Below are 15,935 nucleotides of genomic sequence, written 5' to 3'. Positions count from 1 at the left end.
AGCAAATCAACATAAAAATGTATATAACAAATTATAATGAACCTTAATGTATACCTTTACTATATAACTAAGCACAAATCATAAACCGCACATCCAAGCACACCTATGAGTATACAGAAACATGGATACACACACATACAAGTCCATCTAGTGTTAAAGGGAAAATCAGGTACTATTATTTCCTCCTGTCATAAATAAAAATAAGTTTCCACTGTATTAAAGTAACACATATTAAAAAAAATCATCACAAAACTAAAATACAATATGGATACATATATTTCTAATTCTTGAATATGAGAGATCATTCTAAGAAAAGTAAAAAACAAAAAAAAACTTTAAAGAAAAAGATGTATTTTGCCACAAAAAATCAGCTATTTCTATAATACAAAAATATTATAAATAAATGAAAGGCAAATGATTAACCAAGGTAATATTTTAACAAATAAAAGGTCTTTACTATATAAAAAAGTTTCTCAACTCAATAAGGAACAGATTGACTTTTCAATAGAAGCATAAACAATGGATAACAAAATTGGGAAAAAGAAAAATATAAATAGCTTGTAAGCACCAAAATGTTAACTATATTATTAATCTAAGAACTGTAAATTAAAACAATGACATATGATTTCCTGTCTATTAAGAAGTAAAAGATTTAAGAAAATTAGACTATGTGGCAAGGGTAAAGATGGGACTTGTAGTGATCTTTTGATAGAAATACACACTGGGGGCACCTGGGTGGCTTAGTTCATGACTTCAGCTCAGGTCATGATCTTAGAGTTTGTTGAGTTCGAGCCCACATTGGGCTCTGTGCTGACAGCTCAGAGCCTGGAGCCTGCTTCAGATTCTGCGTCTCCCCCTCTCTCTGTCCATCCTCCACTTATGATTTGTGTCTTTTTCTCAAAATAAATAAACATTAAACAAAATTAAAAAAAAAAGCAATACACATTGGTGGATGCTCAATTTCTGGAAAAATAGTTTTGAATCTATACTAAGGAAACACTAAGACATGCAAATGAAGATTTAATGTACAGGTGCACCTGGGTGACTAACTTGGTTAAGTGTCCGACTTCAGCTGAGATTATGATCTCACCACTTATGAGTATGAGCCCCATGTTGGGCTCTGTGCTGACAGCTCAGAGCCTGGAGCCTGCTTCAGATTCTGTGTCTCTGGCTCTCTGTGCTCCTGTGCTGCTTGTGCTCTCTCTCCCTCTCTCTCTCTCTCTCTCAAAAATAAGGAAACATTAAAAAAGTAAGATTTAATATACAAAAACAGTCAATGCAGAGAGAGAGAGAGAGAGAGAATGAGGGAACACCAAAATGCCAATAAAATGGATAAATGAGTTTTACTTTAGAAGAGACAACACAATGCAGCCATTAAAATAAATATTTGAAAAATACGGTATTGGACTGTAATCAAAATAGTGTTAAATGAACTATCAGGATACAAAACTCTGTATAGTATGATTCAATTTTTATAAAATCTCAACAGTGATTATTCCTGGTGGTAGGACTGTGGATATTCTATTTTTTCATTATTTATTTTCTAAAATTTCTACAACGTGCATGTACAACCATATAATTAGGAAAGAACCGCCAAAATTTTGAAAAGAAAATGAATAACAGACTAATGTTTTTCAAAGTAAAAACAAAGCAAAGTGAAGAAATAAGTCATCTCAATTCCATAAACAGAGGGGAAAATTTACAGTGTAATTTTATTTACTTCCCCAAACTCTGGGTTATTCTGGAGAGGTAAGATTTCATTTTATAGTTAAATGAAGAGCAATGAGTACTTCTTGGTGGATACACAGAGTAATAAGCATGGCTCAAGAATGACTTTTGTCATGTGTGATAAGGTAGGTACTTATCTGATTTGAAAGCTGAAGGCGCTTGTAGATTGAGTGAGTGTGTAACCAGGAATAGACCACTGTTGTCCCTTCAAATTAAATCAAACATTTTTCTTCCCTGTCCAGCATTCTTTCCTCCTGAAGATTTGCCCTTTGCTCACAGATTAGTTTAAGATCATTCGTCATTAAAATTATTTTATTTATCTAGGAAGGCTAGGCAAGTCATTTGACTTACCTTTGCTTTGGCCTCTTTTTTCTTTCTTAAGTTTCTATTTAAATTCCAGGTAGTTAATATACAGTGCTTCGGCTTTATAAATGAAATGGGATAGGACTGTTTCTTCATTTTCTGACATAAAAGATTACTCCTGAGGTATATTTATAATGTGGAAACTATTACACAAATGTGTGGTTATTCATGTAATTCTTTTAGAAAGACTGGGGTAGGGAATGGTTATGGTTACATGAAAATAGCTGAATATTACTTGAAGACTCTAATGGCAAAACAATTTTTCTTGAAAGCTATTAAAAGATGACTGTAGTTTAAGCTACACTTGATTCATCTAATATATATATATATATATATATACATATATATACACACACACACACACATACAGATAGATAGATAGATAGATAGATATAGATATAGATATGCCACATATCAAACTTTAAATAAGGACTCATCCCCCTTCTTATACCACTATATTAGATAGCATTTGTTCTGTAGCACTTCATTTTTCTACTAAAAAGACACAGGAAAAACAACCTGAAGTGCTATGCAATTTCAAGGAGATATGATAAACCAAAATCTTTAAAGCAGATCAAAAACAAAGCACAGAAAATGTATGTGGCAGATAAGAGTTCCACATCTATTGTCAATAAGGTCTAAAATCCTCCCTTTACTAACTCCTAATCTGATCTTTTTTACTACTTACCATGGTTAAGGCAGAGAAGGAACTTTACATCTGTGATTATTTTCTGTAGATCCATTGCTAAAATAACTTATCTAAAGAAATGCAAGGCATTTTTATTGAACACACCACCGGATCCATGGAAATGACTTTTCCTATCCTGCAAGGCTTATTATTTCACAAGAAAAAACCTTTGGCAAAATTTAAATTTCATTTTTTCCCTTGGATCAAGACACTGACAAGGACAACTGAGTTCCCTGTACTTTTAACCCATTCTGCATTTATCACTCTAATGAATTTAGCATTTACTGGATCAGATTCTCTCTATAAATGTTCAAGAGGGCACTGGTTAGATGTTCTGACTTATGGATATTGGCTTCAGGAGAGAAAAAATGAGCCAAAAATGGTACAGGACTGTTATGTTATTCCTGCAGCCTGTTTAACCACATTCCAGGGCATACATACTTTTGAAGTCCCAAGGTCCATGGAGCTCTTCTCCCCAACCTGGGTGACAGGTCACCCCTTATGTCCTAGGACAGTGCATCTGGAGCTTATCCCTTATGTCCTAGGACAGTGCATCTGGAGCTTTCCTTCAGACTGTTTGGTAGTCTGGCCCAACTGGCAAAAGTACCCTAGCATCTGCTAACCATGATGCTGTGGGGTAATTAAGAGCAGGACTTTTGTCATTAGACAAACTTCCGTGTGAGTTCTTCCTCTCCCATTTACCAGCTCTGTGATCTTGCGTGAGTGCTTGTGATGGTCAGTTTTAAATTTTTTTAAAAAATATTTATTTATTTTTGAGACAGAGAGAGACAGAGTGTGAGTGGGGCAGAGAGAGAGGGAGACACAGAATCCGAAGCAGGCTCCAGGCTCTGAGCTGTCAGCACAGAGCCCGATGTGGAGCTTGAACCCACGAACTGTGAGATCATGACCTGGGCTGAAGTCGGACGCTTAACCAACTGAGCCACCCAGGCACTCCTGATGGCCAGTTTTATATGTAATTAGCTAGGCCATCAAATGATATGATCAAACACTAATCTAGGTATTGCTATGAAGGCATTTTGTAAATATGGTTACCATCTACAATCAGTTTACTTTAAGTAAAGGAGATTATGTTGATGATTCTGAGTAGGTCTCATCCAGTTAGTGGAAAGGCCTTAAAAATAAAACTGAAGTTTCCCTGAGAAAAAAGAAATTCTGCCTTCTGGCCCAGCCCACAGGTTTTGAATTTGCTAGCTCCCACAATTACATAAGCCAATTCCTTGAGATAAATTATATAATATATCTACATCTATATATCTCCTAATGATTCTACTACTACTAATACTTCTCTCACTGATGTGAGATTTAAAGGAATCTATCTATCCATCCATCCATCCATCCATCCATCCCTCTATCTATCTTAAGCATTGAGCCCTAAAACATAGTGAATGCTCACTAAACATTAGCTATTAATAATATGATAGGCTTATTATTCTGTAGTTTATCAATTCTTTCAAATTTCACATATTATGGCAAGGAAAGAATAGAGCTTAAAGTAAAGTATTAAACCTTAGCAAATTTAAACAAAGTGCTACAAAAAAAAAAAAAAGAAAAATGAAGCAATCTTAAGTGAAATATGAAAGATAATGAAACTTGCAAATACCCATCTATCAAAAGAAGATTTCCATGAGAGTAGGTGGCATATTAATAAATAAGGTATGTGTCTCTATCAGAATGAGTTCAAAATGACACTGAAATGACTTTTTAATTCACCTTTCAGTGGGGAGAAGGTTTATGAATAAAGAAGAATTGACAAAGATTTGACAAACAAAACAACTTAGCTTAGTAGATGTACAGTGTTCTCTGTCTTTCAAGAAGACCAGATAGTTTTTCTTTGTTCCCCTAGAATAGTTACTAAAGTTTTGGTGTTTCACCATATATTTATACAAAAGAACACCTCCTTAAGACCTATTGCAAAATAATAATTCTCAGGTTCTCCTAAAATAAATAAAAAAAATTCTGCTGATATTTACATAAAGTCTAACTTATTGATTACTTACATTACAATCACTGTTCTAAATCCTGGCATATAGGTGATTTTTATATATTAACTCATTCCATTTTCACTACAATTCTCTGAGACAACTAACATTTTCTGCATTTTAGATATGAGGAAACTAAGACACATATATGTTAAGTAACTTTGCCAACAGTCACAGAACAAGTAAGTAGCAGTGTCAATTTCTAACTGGGACAGTCTGGTTATAGAGTCTATGCTTCAGCATTGACTAAAATGCTGCCTTTTTCTTATAAAATGTTGCAATTAAGCCCCATTATAACGTGAAGCTGCATAACAAGTGATGTCTAAATCATTTAACATGTATGCATTAAATGCTTCACTGTAAGGCTACAGATATGCACACAACACACAATGTGTCTGTGGCCAGGTTCCAGTCTAGTGGTAGAGAAAAGACAGTCTGCTTGTATAGGCTGTATCTTTGTTTTGTGATTATTTTCTCTAGTACAATTCCTTTTTGAATTATTTTCCTTCTTAAGTGCATTCCTCTTGGGTATCTGCTGGCTATTTTTCAATATTTGATATTCTTTGAAATATGTATCTCTGTTGTGTTTCGAAAGCACCTCTCTCTGGAACAGCTACAGAATAAATACCAGTAGTGTATATAATAAATTTTTGTGCTTATATTAAGTTCTGCACAACTTAAATTAACAGTAATAGGATATTAAATATTCTGCTTCATGTTATCATCTAGTAAGTAATAGAGGAGAAATAAGCTTTTAAGGCTAGGTCTTCATAGGATGGTAGGACACGTTTAGGAATTCTTTAGATTTTATAATGTCTGTCTGTGTGACTTCACTGGCTCACTTTTTTGGTGTTAATTGAATGGAGCAAGCATTCGTGTGATTCCTCTCATTCTTGAAGACATCCACTTGAATGACAGCCAAGCTGGCATGGGAAAGACGGTGATCAGATAAACCTGTCACAGGAGATAGCCTCACAAATCCCACAGATGTAAAGACAGAACACTGAGAGACTGCCTCAGGTTCCTGGCAAAAGACTGTGGTTTACAGAAATGGGTAATGCTCTAGAATACCAAACTTTATGCAGGTATATCAATTATGGTTATTCCATACAAGTGCTTTTTCAATAAGATGTTAGTAGATAAAATCCCACTGATTATGTCACTATTCACAAGTGGCTGAAAATAGCAAAATGCACCTGATGGCAAATGTCTTAAGTTTTCCACTTCTCCACGTACTTTTGTACCTGATATTTCACTTGCTTCTCCAAGAAGAAATCATGTTGTGTGCTCTCAGTCCTCATTTCCTGAGCCTACTTTGGGGAATGGTGCTACATGAGGAAGAACATTCAAATGTGCAGATTACACATGGATTCATTAAACAAACTCTCACTGAGGGAAACCAGGCTATCTACCACAGCCATCCACCCATGTCTTTGTCAAAGAAATGTCCCTGCATAAACATTGCTTTTATTTTTTGTTTATTAAACCTTTTTTTTTTTTTAAATTTTTTAATGTTTTACTTATTTTTGAGACAGAGAGAGACAGAGCATGAACGGGGGAGGGGCAGAGAGAGAGGGAGACACAGAATCGGAAACAGGCTCCAGGCTCCGAGCCATCAGCCCAGAGCCCGACGCGGGGCTCGAACTCACGGACCGGGAGATCGTGACCTGAGCTGAAGTCGGACGCTTAACCGACTGAGCCACCCAGGCGCCCCTATTAAACCTATTTTTAAAAAAATCTTAATTCCAACAGACTTATTTCTATCATTATTTGTAAACAGAGTATATTGAATAAGAGCAAAACTCTAAAGTCAAACTTTCTGCATTAAAATTCTAGTTTTAGCACTTACTAGCTATTATGACCTTGGGCAAGTATATTACTCTTCCTGGGCAGCAGCAGCAGCAGCCTCATATATTGTTAGGAGAATAAAATGAAAACAAATGTAAAGCTTTTTGCATAGATGTGAAATGCTTCCTTTTATTTGCATTCCCTCCGTAAAAAAAATTATTTAATAAAATGATACATTTGGAGAGACATAAATTAAGTGTCCATCTAGTCCATGATATATACAATTAATATTGTTACACATTTAAGTGGTCAGTGTTAGGCAGATTGGTATTAGAGTCCATAAAACTTAGTAACCTTGGCTAGAATAAAAGACTATAGCCAAACCAGGGTATTCTAACCTCATTCATTACACAGACTACAATGGACTCAAACCACATGTTCATCAGAACCAGGAAAGTAGCAAGTAAGACCCTCTAAGGTTTAATTTGGTTTTCGAATGGGAGCAGTTAGAGTAACATCATGTCTCAAAGACGACTGACCTAAGAGTCTGGAGAACTGGGTTCCAGTTTCACCATTTCCCCTTTCCAGCTGTACTGGGTAAAATTAGTCAATACTATAACCAAATTCTTTGATTTTAGAATGAAAATAGTCCTGCCTGATGTAGAGTTGAGCTGAAAATTACATAGAAAAGTGCACATAAAAGTACCCTGGTAAATTTAGAACACCACTGAAATGTAAGCCATTATTATTGTCTTGGGTAAAATATAAAAACCATGGAAAATAAAGGCTCACATGATAAAAAGACACAGTAAAACTTCCAAAAAGAGAAGCTATTGCAATTAATTGAAAAAAACCATTTAAATGGTTGTATGTAAGATATGAGGATTTAAGAATAAAACAGTAAATATGTGTATTTATGGATATATATATGTATCTATATGTGGTTCTATACTTATTAGAAAAGGCAAACTAGTCTTATACCAAGCCCAAACAGTTGGGATTACAATATAGAAGTAAAATATTCCTTTCAAGGACCTAAGCATTCCAGAATTCCACAGTGGAATATAAAGTTTTTCATCTGCACTTACAGACCACTTATATGATTCAAAGGATTTATAGCTTATTTCCAAGGGACAATAGTGCCATATGGGTTATCATTCTAGGATCTATATATTGATTAGAAAGAGAACAGATCAATGATGCCCTATTGTGCTTCCTTTCTCAATATAACTCCCCATCTTTTCCCCAATGCCCCACTGTAAATACGTTTAGTTCAGACTGAATTCAGAAAGAATGGAGTGATTCAATATAACACATATGAAATCATATCACCATGCATCACAATAGTGTTCATTTCATTGATTTTTCAAATCCCCATTAAACATCTGTTTCATGTAACTGCTGTCTAGTTTCTCTCCCAATGTGACTACATGCATTAATCGTGTATATCACACAATCAGTTAGAGCATAACAAGATGAAGACTTTAAAAAAAATGTTATGAATGGAGTCACCATCTCAAATCATATTTTTTCCCATTACATATGGTATTTTTCTATACAGAAACATGTAACAATAATGAAATCCAGAAGCAAGAGAAGTACTGAGCGCTCATACAATTTTGAAAATCTGATAAATGCTGAATTAAGGTCTTTTGTATTTAATTTATAAAACAGTAAATTTTAAAGAGCATTGGAGAAGAGAATGAAATAACCAAAGATGACACTTCCTACAATGTTAAATTACAAATGTACTTCAGCTCTTTTTTATCACTTTGTGTAGAAGATACACACAAGTTCTATCACACTAATGAGATCAGTTCATATCACTTCATATTAGAACTGAATACCAGGCTCCAACTTAGAGTAGTATGTATGGGTGAAAACAATATAAATATATTAAGAAAGCAGTGTACTTGCAAGTGCAATATCTATAAGCTGATATTAAAAATCTTCTGGAGAACCTTTTAATCTGTCATGAAATATCCAGCAATTTCATATAACAAAATGGGACTATGGTTCACTATGCATTTTGGTCTCATATTTTTTGTTCCCTGTATACATTTGCAACAAAATAGAGACTATTTTAATTGATAAAATAATGCCCAAGAATTAAAAAAATGGACAAAATATCTTTGGATGTATTTTACTTTCCTGACAAATAATTCCTGTACTCAGGATCTATCTTATCTATTGCTTTTCATATAAAGAGACATATGAAACAACCAAAACAACAAAATATTGGACAAAAAAAGGTATTTTTCTTCATACTTTTGTAACATTCTAATTTTCTTATAATTAGCAGAAGTTATTTTAATAATTAAAATTTAATTTTCATATAAACATAAGATCTCATTAAACCCTCTCTTCTAGAAAAGATATATGAATGTAATTTCCTATTTCTGTCACAAAATTCTACCTATCACTTTGATTTTTGGTATTATTTATTAAAGTGTGCTTTATCTCTTGGGCCTCTTTCTCTGTTTCTCATTTTCATTTGGCTTTTGCTATAAAACAATTTCCTTAAATTTTAATCCTCACATCCTGAAGTGAGGGTAAGCAAAAAAACTCAAACAATACGCCTCAGGCAAAGGTTTTTTTCCTTAATGATTGGAATTCTTAGATGTGTTAGGAAATTACTATTTAGGACTATGTAAGTATACTATATTCCAAAGTAAAGAAATCATTAATAATAAAATACTAAAAAGGAACAGTTATATTACAAAATAAATCTACCAGGCTTACAAAGAAAACAAATTTGCAACAGCCACCTGCTGTGGAGATGAGGCAGTAATCTCAACAGCAGGAAATAAAAGGGAAGAGAGGAGAAAAATACAAAAGCACAGACATTAAAAAAGTAATTAAAACACTTATCTCCATCGACATACATAACGAAAAAAACCCTCTACCAACCACCTAAAAACATACTCTATTGAACTGCACAGCAGGAAATAGCATTAAAGCTGCCACCATAAACACACATTCTGTAGAAGGCAGAAGACCCCTTTAAAATGTAATCTCAAAAGTATTACTAATGTGTTAATCACCAGTAAAGGTACCACACATTCATTGTATTGTCTTAGTTACTTTCTCAAAGGTATTTATAAAAATTGTCCTTCTACATTTTTTATTCAAATACATTCTTAAATACAGGCACTGGTAGTCTCTCTACTTGTAACGGCTCTAATGAATTTACAACCATATTGTGATGCCAGGGTATTCTGTATATCAAAAGCTTTAATAATTTTTAATATAGCATGCATTTAGATGATGCAGTTAAACTGTTTTCTTTAAAGCCAGACCAATCTTCACTATATTACTGGCAAAAAAAAAAAAAAATGAAGTGAAACATAATGCAAGAGGTCATGGATTAAAGGTCATGGATTAAAACTGAAATGAAAGCTAAGAATCATTTTGAATTACCCAAGTACGCTCTGGCCTTCAGAGCTCTACAAAGTAAAACAGTGCAAGCCTGAGGAAGCAAGTGTCAGGCTTTAAAATAAAGCACACACTAAATGTGCATGGTGACTCTCCCAGTTGCTAGAACTTGGTTTCTGTGTCTATGTGATTCTCCCTCGGCATGTCTGTGAAACAAAGGAAAGCTGCTTGGTTCCGAATCAGAAGACCAGTAATGGACTCCTGACTGTTACTTTTCGGCTTTTGGCTCTAAGTTCATGCCCAAGTCATTAAACTTTAAATGTCAGCTTCTTCACCTCTAAAATAAGAAGAGTTACCAAAATGTTTTTCTTTATAGAACTATTATGAGGACAAGTAAGCAAGCATAATATAGCTTTATATTATTGAAACAACAATTTTACAAGTAGAAAATGCAATTCAGAATCATAGATATTGGTTATGCTACTATATAATTTTTTTTTTGAGAGAGAGAGGGGTGGGGAGGGAGAGCACATGCCCATGCAGCAGAGGGCCAGGGAAGGGGTAGGGGAAGAGAGAGAGAGACAGAGAGACACAGAGAGAGAGAATATCTCAAGCAGGCTCTATGCTCAGTGCAGAGCCCAACGTGAGGCTTGATCCCACAACCCTGGGATCATGACCTGAGCTGAAATCAAGAGTTGGACATTCTACCAACTGAACCACCCAGGTGTCCCTGCTACTATATAATTCTTTTATCTTGTGATAACACTGATACTTCAGGGTTATTTCACTCTAATTATGTATTTTCCTCTTATACATAAATGGTACATTTCTGTGCAAATTTATCTTACCCTGAATTTTGTAATTTTCTAAATTTTACAAGAAAATACTTAGCTCAATACACTTTTTTCAAGAAATGTGTATAAGAAAAATATTAAATTATACCCATGCTTAAATATACTTGTAACATATTTAGTATTACTAACATGTTGCTGAATAAAAGTCTCAAAATTAGAATACTTTCATAGGAATTCAGGAAATTCCACAAAATAATTACTCTTTGAAAGACATTCTCTATGTATAGAAATGGTCAACAATTTCAGAAACATACGATCGACTTTGAGCATCAGTTTGTTCATCCACAAAACACGTTGATGATCTAAAAATGGACTTCTGAACACTGCCTGAGTATATCAAGAAAACCAAGATTCAGAAAAGTACATTTCTATACATGTATTATAGGGGAGGAAGAATTTTCCTTTTACTTGTCTAGGTTCTTCTGGCTGGTCTATCAAGCAAATTGACATAACAGATTAACAGGAGAAAAACAAACTTAATCACATACATACAGGAACCCCATAAGAATATGAAACCCACAGGAAGTTAGGCAACTGAGGCTTACATGACATCCCGAACTAACTGTGAAGGGAACAGGGGTCTGAGACTTCAAGGGGGAGAAAGATAATTTATAGGAAGATGGGAATAGCAAATGTTTGGTAAACAAATGTTTGCCAAGTCCTATTATACAGAGACAATGGGACACAGAGAGAAATTTGATCTCCGAAGTCCCACTGAGCTTACCCCCAACAGCTAGCCCAAATCCTTTGTAGTTATCTGTGGTGATAGTTCTTTTCCTGGACTAGACACTCTAATTTCTTTTAGGTAGTTAAGCAGGAGGTAAAAGCTCCTCCTCAGTTTTTTGGGCCTTGACTGACTTCAGCTCAAAATAATCTACATGCCAAAGTAACACATTTTGGGGAGGCTTGTTCTCAACCCCTTCAGTGTCATTTTACCGTGTATGTGTACAGAGGGTCTATATCTTTCATTACATTCTCTAAATGACTCAAAAATGGCTAAAGAATCACAGTCATCAAGATTAAATCAATTACACTGTACTATTCATCCAAATGTCATTCCAAGTGCCCAGAGTGTGGGTGTAAATGCCAAAATGCAATGTAATTATCCACACTTGACAATCACTACACACCATGAATGAATATCATTGTACACAAGAATTTATAGGTATGCTAGGCCTGCTTTAAGGGAAAGTAATGGTTTTGACATCGGAGATAACTATATTCATATCATTACTACTTTATGTATTAGCTATGTAACCTTGCAAAATCAGTTAAGTCTCAATTTCCTTATCTATAAAACCTGCCTTACAGGGAGATTAAGTGAGATAATATATCTCAATAACATGATAATCGCTTAGCACAGTGACTGGCATATGGCAAATGTTAATAAATACATTGGATTTTATGTATTTTAAACCTTAAAATCCTATTATTTTCATACTTGGCACCATCCTTGATATTTTTCTTCCTTGATATTTAACACAATTTTAGTATATAACTCCATAACAACAACCAAACAGGAACAAAACTACACATACTTTCTTTAACTCAGTGCCAACTGAAATTTTCTTAAATATTGGTAATTAACAATGCAAAACTTGGCAGGTTCAATACATACTTGTTGCATATCTAGTTCTAAAATTTTTGTTACATAAAAAAGCCAAACAAACATACAGTCTCTTATGGTCAACTTTAAGATTTGGATATCACCTGTGATTTTTAATTGTGATTGAGATCAGTTAGAAATAGAAATCTCAGATGTTTCATTTACTACTTATTCATTAATATAGCCTACTATGTGCCAGCTAACATATGAGGTGCTAGGGATACATACACAGATGAACAGTTTCCAATCTAGTGGGAGAAGAACATGTAATCAGAAACAGAATAAAGCAGGGTCACCTGGGTGGCTTAGTTGGTTAAGCATCTGACTTCCGCTCAGGTCCTGATCTTGTGGTCCGCTGTCCGTGGGTTCGAGCCCCACGTCGGGCTCTGTGCTGACAGCTCAGAGCCTGGAGCTTGATTCTGATTCTGTGTCTCCCTCTCTCTCTGCCCCTCCCCTGCTCACGCTCACTCTCTCTCTCTCTCTCTCTCTCTCTCTCTCTCTCAAAAATAAATAAAAACATTAATAAAAAAAAAGAAACCTAGAACAAATCAAGATAAGTGCTATGATAGAAGGATGCAGAGGTCAGGGCACAGGAGCACCTACAAAGCACACTTCACCTGGACTAAAGACAAGGATGCTCATGCTGAAGATTTCCAGGGGTAAAAAAGGGTAATAATGAGCAACATATACAAAGGCACAAAGGGGTAAGATTCCCATCTGACTAGACTAGGGTTTAGGAGAGCAGATAGGAGGAGACAGGGAATAGCAAAATTTAAAATCTGACAGAGAGAACGAGACCATAAAGTCACACCAATGAGTTTGGATTTTACCCTGAGCAGATACTGCAGAGAAACTATATAATCAGTTTTGTATATCAAGAAGGACAAATTGGTAGCAGTGTGTGGAACGGATTTATAGGCAGCGAGAATGATGGGAGAAGATCATCTAAGGGGATCCTGCATAAATCCAGGTAAGAAAAGAACACTTACCTTATACTCCTCAACCTGGATTACTAGTATCCTCCAATAGCATGACATTTCAGGGAGGGTCCACAGCCTCCGTATAAACACAGCCTACCCTCCTGGAGCAAGAATTTCACTCCAAAGATAAGCAACTCAAATGATGGTGTTTATATCAGAGCAAATATGGAGATAATGAAGAATGAAATACAAATATTGAATGAAATTTTAATACTTCAAAGAAATTCTGTATATAGCATTTGAAACTGTACCTCTGGATTCCCTAGAGGTATGTTTTTACTCTCTTCTCCTATCACAGTAACTTTAACAGGGAAAAAAGAGGGACTCACATTAAAATACTGACAGTAGAGACACAGGAGAATAAAAACCTACCCCAGAGATGCTTAGGAGTTAATTTCACGAAATTTGATCCCTTTTAGTTGTAGGGAATAGAGGGAAAGACAGGATCAAAGTTCTGTCTTATTTTCTGTTTTGGAGGTTGTGTTTGACACCTCAAGAGTGGTGTGCTTGACCAATACAGTATAGTGGAAGAGGAGCAGGTCCTAGGGGAATAATGTTGTTCCATTTGGATCTATGTAATGGAGTGTGGGACATCCAAGAGAATTGTCCTCTAGGTAATAAACAGGTAAAAATTCATGCCTGAATCTCATGAGAGGAATCTTGTCTGGACAAACAGATTTGAAAACTATGAGCAAAAGGATTGTACTAGAAGTCATAAATGCCAATGAGCTAATCCTAGAGTGAGTGTATACAGTAAACAGAAAAGAAGACTACGGGTAGAGCCCTACATAACATACCAACATTTAAAGGAGGAAAGAGGAAAGGGAACCCAAATAGAGATTAAGGATGGATCAGTCAGGTAAGAGATGCAGGAGAAAGTGGTATATTGGAAGCCAGGAGAAGAGAGATATGAGTTCAAACTTTCTTGTCTACAGAATAGATACAACTTTTATTTTTATTTTTTTAATTTTTTTTTTTAATTTATTTTTGAGAGAGAGAGAGAGAGAGAGAGAGAGAGAGAGAGAGAGAGAGCAAAGGAGGGGCAGAGAGAGATGGAAACACAGAATCTGAAGCAGGCTCTAGGCTGAGCTGTCAGCACAGAGCCCAACATGGGACCTGAACTCATGAACCTTGAGATCATGACCTGAGCCAAAGTTGGCAGCTTAACCGACTGAGCCACCCAGGCACCCCTAGACACAATTTTAAAAAATTATCTAATATAGTGTATAGAAATATACACTATAAAGCACAAAGAAACAGGTGTTCAAAAGAGTACTTTTGATTTTAGGATTCATCTTTGAATTTTAAGTATAATACAAGGCCATTGACCTACAATTACTTTTAGAAATAATATAACTAAAGGAGATTTATTGAGAGGCAATATAAAACAGAACAAAAACAAGAAAATACAAATACATGTATTGCAACTATAAGAATCAATTTAATTAGATTAGGCAAGTCAGAAGAGGCAACAGGATAAATCCTCTGCTGATACCCACACTGCAAGGTATTCTAGTAATGCAGTCCAAGTATAGAAAGAAAGATTTTGCTAGAGGAGGAACATACCACAGACCCTCTTAGGAATCAGTATTAATTCAAATGTTTTCAAGAAGAAATAGTCAATAATGACAACTCCATATTAATTAAGTTGTGAGTGGATAATACAAAATGGATATAACTTCACTTATATAAATATTTGATTTAAAACATTTTTAGAAAGGCTTCTCTGAAAACTGAAGGTTTGAATGTGGTGTTCTCCCTCTACTGGGTTTGGAAATTCTACAAAAGGGCACATTCATGGGTGGTTCACTCTGAAACAAATTTTCTGACCTGTGAAGCAAATACTCCCAAGCAGCTGAAATGCATGGCCAAGGTAGGAATACCTAGGTTTGTTCTCAGTTCCCTCACCTGCTAGTTGTATGATATAGAGCAAATTAGCCTACCACCCTATGCCTTAGTTTCCTCTTCGGTAAAATTAAACTTTTAGCACCACCTCCCTTGTTTGAGCTGTTTCAAGGACTCTTGAATCATGAAGTATTATACAGACATGAGAAATTTAATTGATAATAATTGAAATTATTTTCATTATAACTGGAGCCCATTATATAGGCAAATGGTCTTGTCTTCTCTTTTCCTACTACTAGATGAAGAAAATATAGTAAGAGTGGATGGTGGATTAATCAGGGGGATCAAACTAACACTCTGTGTTGCTCTTTGGAAATTATTTAAATTCCCTATGAGCTACACACTATATACAAATTCAAAAATTAAATTATATTCAAAAGCACCTGTACCACTCTAACCATAGCATATAGAGCATATATCTTGACACTATCTGTAAAAATTTCACACTTTTAAAAATCAACATAATTGATGAATTCTATCTCAAACAACTCTGGTTTAATGGACTAAGAAGTCAATGCTTTGGGGTGTGTGTGTGTGTATAATGTATATATTTATTAATAAATAATAATTTCATAATTGATTAAAATTAAGAATTAATATTAATTATATGTTAATTAACATACTAATAAATACAATACACATAATTAT

At 34.9% G+C, this 15,935-nt stretch overlaps 1 protein-coding gene across 1 annotated transcript in view; it reads right to left on the bottom strand.

Moving 5' to 3' along the window:
- DPYD (dihydropyrimidine dehydrogenase) overlaps positions 1 to 15,935 on the bottom strand; it is an 862,187-nt gene that overhangs the window by 472,604 nt on the left and 373,648 nt on the right. The window lies entirely within an intron of this gene.

Source organism: Lynx rufus, unplaced genomic scaffold, assembly GCF_022079265.1.
Source record: "Lynx rufus isolate CCGP_SWC_20201006 ecotype Redwood Valley unplaced genomic scaffold, mLynRuf1.p SCAF_2, whole genome shotgun sequence".
Classification (NCBI taxonomy): domain Eukaryota; kingdom Metazoa; phylum Chordata; class Mammalia; order Carnivora; family Felidae; genus Lynx; species Lynx rufus.
This window is presented reverse-complemented; position numbering and strand designations above follow the sequence as displayed.